Source organism: Phaenicophaeus curvirostris, chromosome 1 (genome assembly GCF_032191515.1).
Source record: "Phaenicophaeus curvirostris isolate KB17595 chromosome 1, BPBGC_Pcur_1.0, whole genome shotgun sequence".
Lineage (NCBI taxonomy): Eukaryota > Metazoa > Chordata > Aves > Cuculiformes > Cuculidae > Phaenicophaeus > Phaenicophaeus curvirostris.
The window spans coordinates 29,619,098-29,627,355 of record NC_091392.1 but is presented as its reverse complement, the minus strand read 5'-3'; positions in this window follow the sequence as shown (position 1 = coordinate 29,627,355).

The window sequence follows — 8,258 nt, the reverse complement described above, 5'->3', positions numbered from 1 at the left end:
TTTTACAATGACTTCTCTTCAGCAGCAGATGTGACATTGAAATTGGCAGAGTGCAAATATTTGTCCTTTGTTGGGGTTGCTCTGAAGCCCTTTGCAGTGAGCACAGGTCACAGTTGGCTGGGAAGTAGCTTCTGATGCATGAGAAGATCCAGTTTCCAATAAACCAGGAATTTTGTTTAATGGAGGAATTCAGGATCTCAGATATTTGCAGAGAGAAAAGGGAGTAGCATTTTTCAAAGGAAGCATTGAGTATATTGAGGACAGTTCTCTTGGTTTAGATGCATGTAAGCCTTTCATAAGTATAGTGATTGACTGCTTTGATATTACATCATGTTAGGTGCCAAAGGTACTAGATCTCTCTTTTAGCATTTGTAGTGCTTTCCCAGCCCCAAGGCTGTATGAATTGTGTTATATTTTCTTAGTAGTTATTGCTGTCCATTTTGGCAAGGTTGTGGTGGGAGAGAAGCTATGCTTGTGGTGGCCTTTGCAGCTCCAGGTCACCAGCACAGCCCATCAGCCTAGGCACACCAGCCCCTGCCTCCAGCCAAGCATTTTGGATCTACGGAGAATGAAAAAGATTAATGCCAGATTTGTAAAGTCTGCATGATGTGTAACACCCAAATACCTTTACAAATACAGCCTTTAGTCTTCAGCTTCTTCTTAAGAAACAGAAATACATGAGGAAAGGGCAACAGTATGAAAACTATGTGCTTGGCATTACCTGCGTCTTACTCTATGCAAGGGTGCTGGGGGAAAGGGCAGCAGAAATTGGTAGTCCTTATTTTTCTTTAGGGAGATATTACAGGGACGTGCATTAGGAGCAGCAGTGGTAAGTTTCATACGTCTGACTTGGTCTCCAGTGCATTTGTGGGATCAAACACGGGGCTGCCTGCCTGAGCCTGGCTTAGAGAATTTCCTTCATAACAGAAATGGACTTTTGCTGTAAAGGACGGGAAATGATCTGTGTGGCTAACAAAGACTATCAGGGTTGATTTAAACTTTAAAAATTCATGACTCTACTTTTGCTTATAGTCTTCACTCAGATGCCATGAAAATCACAAATCTTCTGGGAGGAAAAGGAATATAAACAGCACTTAATGCTTTTAAGTTCTTTAATATTATTGGCTGCTGCTTTTTCTCTAGAGAGCTGAAGAAACATGGACTGCTGCACAGGTGTCAATATTAGTTTCAGACTGGCCATTTACAGCAATAGCTTGTCTGAAAGAGACCTTGTTTCTGTTTCAAAAGCCATCAATTTGCACATTAGAATAAAGTAGGGGGAATTTCCCTGAAGGCTACTGATCCTGACAGATTTTGAGGTAATGTAAAATAGTGATTTCAAACATTGCACAGTGATAGATATTGTCCTGCAAAGAAAGGCAGGATGTATTATTCTGTTATACAACATTTCATTACTCCTTCATTGTTAAAAATTGTTGTGAAAAGAATAAAATGATTTTTTACCATACATGTTGAGAAGTGAGAATATATTGGTTGTAATACTAAGAGGGAGAAGAGGGTAATATACCGAGACTTGTTCTAGCAAGATTATTTCAAAATTTTCTTATTTCTAAGGTGAGTGCAGTATCTTGAGTGTTTTGTGTCTGTGCATGTACATAAAAAAGAGTAAAAGACCCCTGCCTCCCTATCAGTTCACACGAGTTCTGCACTGTGTTCGTATCAATGCAAGACACTCACTGCATCACCTCATCTGCAATGAAACTTATGTTATACGCTCATACGTTTTATTGTTCTCAAACATACTTATGTGTGAAGAAAAAAATACGTATGACGAAAAAAATTTTCATGGCTAGCTATGGCATCATTCAGGAAGCTTACCTATTTTTTAACAGACAAACTATTTTTTCCTGGATTATGTATTTAGTAACCAGAAAATTTGTATTTGTCAAAGAAACAGATGAAATAAATAGGAAAGATCCACAGTTGTGGTTTTATTTTTAATTCTTTGACTTTTATTCTGCCAGTCCCCTATATTATCTGCTATAAACAATGCAGGAGCTGGAGAACCCACAGTGGCAGCAAAATTATTAGCAAAATCCTTTCAGGCATAATGGAGAGTTTATTTTTAATAAAGTAGGTTAAAATATATCCTGTTCATTAAAAACAGTGAGATCTAGTGAATATTCCAGGTTTGGCTGGCAGAGAGGCCTCCAGTAGGGACTCAACAAACCAGCAAAATACGGACTGATCTTTTATCCTGTTTTTTCTCCCTCTTAGTAGAGTGAAAGAGGGGCCAATAAACCAAGCTCTTGAGACTTGCTAGAGTAGGAAATACTGCAAGAAGAAAAAGCAGCAGATAATGAGCACAAATCTACATTTTATTTATGGAGGTTAATTAGAAGCAATAACAAATACCAGTTAGATTTTTAATCAAAAGTATTTTAGAGACTGACTGTGATCAGAGAGTTGCTACAAAAACACAAGCTCAGCCACAGTTGTATCTGGGATGACTAATTTCACAACTCTTAAACATGCAATTCACCATGATGAGATCAGTCATTAATCCAAATGAAACTGTATTTTACATCTTTTACATTAAAATCATCAAGGTACTTCATCAAGTATCCATTTTGTGAAATTTCAATAAAAATATTTATACATCTTTATATTTGCATAGCTTTGGATATCTTACTCTGTATTTAACATCTGAAAGGAATTTACAACTTTATCCATGGTTTTTCATGTATACTGAGGGGTTGCAGACACTCTTTGCTTACCTTTATTTGTTGGCTTTATTCACCTTTCACACTGATCTCATTTGAGGACTTTGAGAACACAAGTCCCTATTGCAAAATCCTGCATTACACTACCAGGTGCCTGCAGTAGTGCTTTCCACCTGCACAGTGGGAAAATTCAGTAGCAGGTGATGTGCTGAGTCTGTTGCAGGTGGAATCCCTTCTTTCAGGGCCCTACACAGATAACTGTGTTGTGGAGGGAGGCTGCTGCATTTCTAGTGAGACGTGGATATCTATCTAAAGATATTGGTTGGGACTCTGGCTTGAAGAGAGCGTGCTGTTGTGCTCACCCTTACACGGCAGCAGCAGAACAGCCACTCTTTCCTGAAAATGCCCGGTCAGTCTGCTGCAGCCAGCCCTGGGGAGGCTAATGCAGCGTTGTGTGAGTATTCAGCACCTGTCAGTAGGCACAGAATATGAGGTCATTGCTCCATAGCTGCTCCGTAGCCAAAGTCAGCTTTATGTGATACAAGATTTCTCAACACACAAAACACTGAAGAAAGAGCTTTGATGTAAGTTTAATAATACCTGCAGTAAGTATAACATCTAAAGGGCTCAATGTACTTTGCATGCTGCAAAACTTTCTCTCTCATGTCTTTATCATCCCTCATCTCCAAACAGCAGCTATTCTGGTCATTGAGAGCTCCTGAAGCCTATTCTTATGTGGCCTCATAGTCTATTGACCAGATCAAAGGTCAAACAGCTGGAATTTACAATCTATGTGCTTACCCAAGCAGACATGGCTGAAAAAGACCTCTTTGCGGCGTTTGCTATGAATCTAGGAGGAAGCTACAGCAGCCACAATGTTGTTTTCAGTGACAAGGTACTATAAGCGGTCAAATGTGTCTGACTACAATCAGTTTATGCTATTTATGAAGTAGTGCAAAGCTCTTATGTCTGATATGCACCTTGTGAGGATGTTCTGCAGCATCAAGTGCCTCACATGTACTCTCCCTAAGCCACGCACTTGGTGAATCAGTTTTCCTGGTTTTCCAAAGGCTCTAACTATATAAATGAAATATCTGAACAGAATCCCCTCTAGAAGTTTTGAAAGATCTTCCTCTTGTCACTGTCTGTAAGGAAATTAAGGCATAATTTGGAAGAACTACTGTCCTGAGCGCCTTTATATTAGCATTTAGTCTTCTTAACTTGCCCCTGTCTGAGAAGTAGAAGTGATTTACCTTTTGAAACACAAGATGAGACTCATTTTAGATAACTTCGAGTATTTATAACACACATATCTAAATCTGAAATATCTGTCTATAACATCTCCCTGGCCACAGTCAGTACATAAACAGGCTTTTCCTCGGTTCCTTTCTTCTTCTTCTTCATAAAAAATATTGCTGAATTGAGGTGCACCTCATGATGGAGACATCTGGATACATGTGAGATACTTCTTTTTCAGGAGGCTGTGGCGGAGTGGCTGGATGACTACAAATTGGAGAAGGGAAGATTTAGACTATACATTAGGAAGAAATTCTTCATGATGAGGGTGGTGAGGCACTGACAGAGGTTGCCCGGGGAAGCTGTGGCTGCCCCATCCCTGGAGGTGTTCAAGGCCAGGTTGGATGGGGCCTTGAGCAGCCTGATCTAGTGAGAGGTGTCCCTGCCCATGGCAGGGGGGTTGAAACTAGATGATCTTTAAGGCCCCTTTCAACCCAAACCATTCTATAATTCCATGATTCTATGATATGATCAGTGAACAACATCCAGAGTACCACTTTCTGCACATCCAGAAAAGCTGCAACCCTTGTCCCCACCAGTGGTAAGGCTCTGAAGCCAGTGTTTACCTCGACATGGCTCTCTTCACCATCTGGTTTTGCCATGACACTATTTTGCAGCCCTGTTCCATTCATTCAGATACTTCTAACCTGTACTGTAATGACCTATTATCTATTGTATGTTGAAAGTAACACTGTAATAAGCAAGAAGAAACTTGCCTGAACATATAGGATGAGTATTCACCTATTCTAGTGTTGTTAATATTATCTGAAATTGTGTATTCTCAGAGCAAAGTCTGTCCCATGACATTTTAAGAGGCAATTATAACCAAGCATAAAGCTGTTGTACATGTATCTCCCCAGTGCCAAAACCATAGCTGCAGGACTTGAGTAGCAAACCAGACACCCTTGAGAAGGGTGTGATTAAACACTCACACCATTACCCTGATTAATATGCAAATAAGCAATGCTAAACTGTTCATAGGATTCAAACTTTAATCACTGACCCACTTCAACAAATGAGGAATGTGATTACACTCCATGTTAGGACAGTGAATACACCTTCTTTTGCCACCCACTTGAGCAGAAGGCTCTTGAATTTCATGATTTATGCTCAGAATATAAATTAGCTGCTTCTTGTCTAAAGCTTTATATCTGTAAGATTGAAGACAACTAGTCATACTCTTTTTTTCAGATACTACCCTTCTTTATGAAAGATACATTTAAACAGAAGGGAAAACAACCGTGCATAGCTAATCTGTTTGCATGTTTCAACAGCAGAATAAAAATAAAATGCAGGTCTTTAACTGCTACAGCACGATCCAGTAGCACCACCTACTGTTTATAGGGAGCACGGAGGTTTTATATATGCAATGTAAGGTATTTTTTATACATGTTTTCCAAAAACATCTCTACAGTTTAACGTTTTTGAATGTATGAGAAACAGGCTTCTAAAATGCTTTTATGCTTTCAGAATTCTAATTGTCCTTTGCAACAAAGGCAGATATTAAAACAGTGATAGATTTTGCAATGTACACCCACAAGGTATATTTACTGGAAAATTTTGTTTAGAGGTCTTATTCCTATTCTTTTGTTTGTGGAAAATATTTTGACAGAAACTCATGTCTTCTCTGCAGCACTAAATTAGAAAGCCATTGCCCTGGTTTCAGAAAAGGAGAAAATAAAGCAGTGATATTTTTATATGTTTTAGCATGAATAAAATTCTAAAGTATTTCCAGAGCTCCACTAAAAGTTGCAGAAATGTAAAACTTGCATTAGTAAGTCATGAAATTTTCTGGTGAGTGAGCAAACAAACATATATTTTTTGTCCAAAACTAAGGCAATTTTTAAGTCATTAATAACCATTTTTATTTTTCTCTATTTCTCTTCCTTTTTGCCTTGGTGTTAGTAATTTGTGCCTTTCCAGTGCATTATTGGGTTTTCCCTGCATCTTTGAGCTGTGCCTGGCAATGTGGGATCCCAAAGAAATGGCAGCATCTGCAACTGATGCAACTGATCAGCAGTGCAGAGCTGCCCCACAGTAAGAAACTAAGTGCCAAAGCCCACTCCTTCCTTCCTGTCCCCTGAGCAACTCCCACGGCCCTGAGCGTCTCTCACAAGCCCCCAGTGTACAGGTGCCATTTATCCTCCAGCCTCACAACACAGCATGAGGCTTCTTGCTTGTGAGTCTATGCAATGGGAGCAGCCTGAGTCACTCAGCACTAACCTGTGTCTTAGGCCTTTCCTTGATGCTTGATGTGAACTTCTTCTAGTTCTGCTTGGGTGGTTAAAAATTGTCAGCCTGCTGCTCACAATGTGTCCTAGGTTTGCCCAGAAAGCTGGTGGGTCCTTCCTGGTATCCCTTAATAGGCAGACAGAACCTCTTAAAAAAGCAGGCTCTGGGTTTCATTGCCCTGCTGTCATTATGAAGTTCAAACCATCTGAGAGTATAGGAATTTCAGCACTTACCTCAGCAGGTTAGAAATAATACATCCTGTCCAGCAAAGTCTACCACTGTCATTGACACAATTAACTAATTACGGCTGTAGGAATCCACAGTGTGCAGGCAACCTCTGCCAACATGAGCCCTCACCTGGCTATTTGATGGAGACTATGGATGTTGCACCGTCTCACTGTGATGTAGAAGGTCTGCGTGAGGCTACATCTAGTGCTTTGCTAAGGCAACACCGGGTACAGACTGAAGTGCAGGACTGCAGATTTGTGGACACTGACCTGCAGTTAAGCTGCATTATCAAGTGAGGGGAAGCACTGAGTCACACCAAAGAGAGTTTGGACCAAAGCACAGTTAGGTACGAATGAAAATGATCTATTACAGAAAAAATTAGGAGATGGAAGGAAGTGTAATTTTTAAAATGCAATATGTAGCTTCAAGTTTACCAATGAGAACACAGCACTGTCAGATGACAGATAGCTTCATAGGAGGCAGAGTGGGTGACTGGCCTGTGACAAATAACAGCACTGCTAGACCCTGTGGCACCATCCCAGAGCACCCCTCCTCATAGACGGGCTTGGGCAAACCTGAAAAGGGCAGAGAAAATGCTTTACAAAGATGGTATTATGACTGAGCCAATGTCTGCTGCTGTTTTTTTCTGATGTAGGAGCCAGGTGTCAGAATGGAAGAGGGTTTAATGTGGAAAGGAATAATTACAATTTCACTAAGGTAAAGGAGAGTAAAAAGATGTGAAAGACATCTAATGAGAGATCTAGACAGATTTCTAATGAATGTTTGTGAAGCATGCAAGACCACAGTCAATATTTGCACCACTGATGCAGGGAAGTACAGAAGTCTTGGGTACTTATTAGTCTGAGAGAGAGAAAAAATCCCCTATAGCTGGCACTGCATTCAGAATGAGTTAAATAAAACTTCACACTCCACCTTGTAAAGAAGCTGGAAAATCAGGGGAAATAGGCACCAGTTTGTTCCAGATGGGACTACACTGCTTCTAGATATGTTTTATTGAATCTGGTAGGTCTCTTCCAACCTGGTTATTCTATGATTCTATGAATTGGTGGAATTTAAATGAAGACCTAGGAGAAAGCCAAATGCCAAACTTCTACAGTAGCCAACCGAGAGTGGAAAAGAAATACAGCTTTAATAGACTAAGATGTGAACTAAGAAAAGTCAACACGTGTTAAATCTGTAAAGTGTTGAAGTAATTAATTACAGCAGTGGAAACTGGCAGGTGAAAGTTAAAAAAGGAAATGTTAAATAAGAATCTTTAACTTTGATCAAGATAAACCCGATACATTAGAAAAGGAATGATCCAGTGCTTTGAACTTTGGTGCTGGGCTGCATCGGCACGAAAGCAGTTTCTATTGGATCTCATGAATAACACAGTGCCTTTGAGAGTCCATAAAGTTTAGTGAAATAAAATGGTGTGTAAAGGCTGTATAGCCTCATGGTTAGGAAACACCACAGGCAACGTCTATGTGTAGCATCTAATTCAGTGACGTGTGGCGATTTCCAACAGGGTATTTTTCTTTCCTCATGATCAACCTGAGTAAGTCAGTGGCAGTCTGTAACATTGAAGCAAAGGACCTAGGTGTATTTTCCTGTAAGTAACAATAACCAGCCGTAAAACTAAATATTTAAAAATAAATACAAAAGGTCTCTGCCCATAATATTTTAGCAGAATCAATTTGCAACTGTCACGACTGCATTTATTCTGGTCTGCCTTCAAACTACTTTGTGGAGTTCAACCTCTTCATTGCTGGTCCTGAGAAAGGCTATGCAGAAAATAGTCTTGTTTTCAGGCTATCT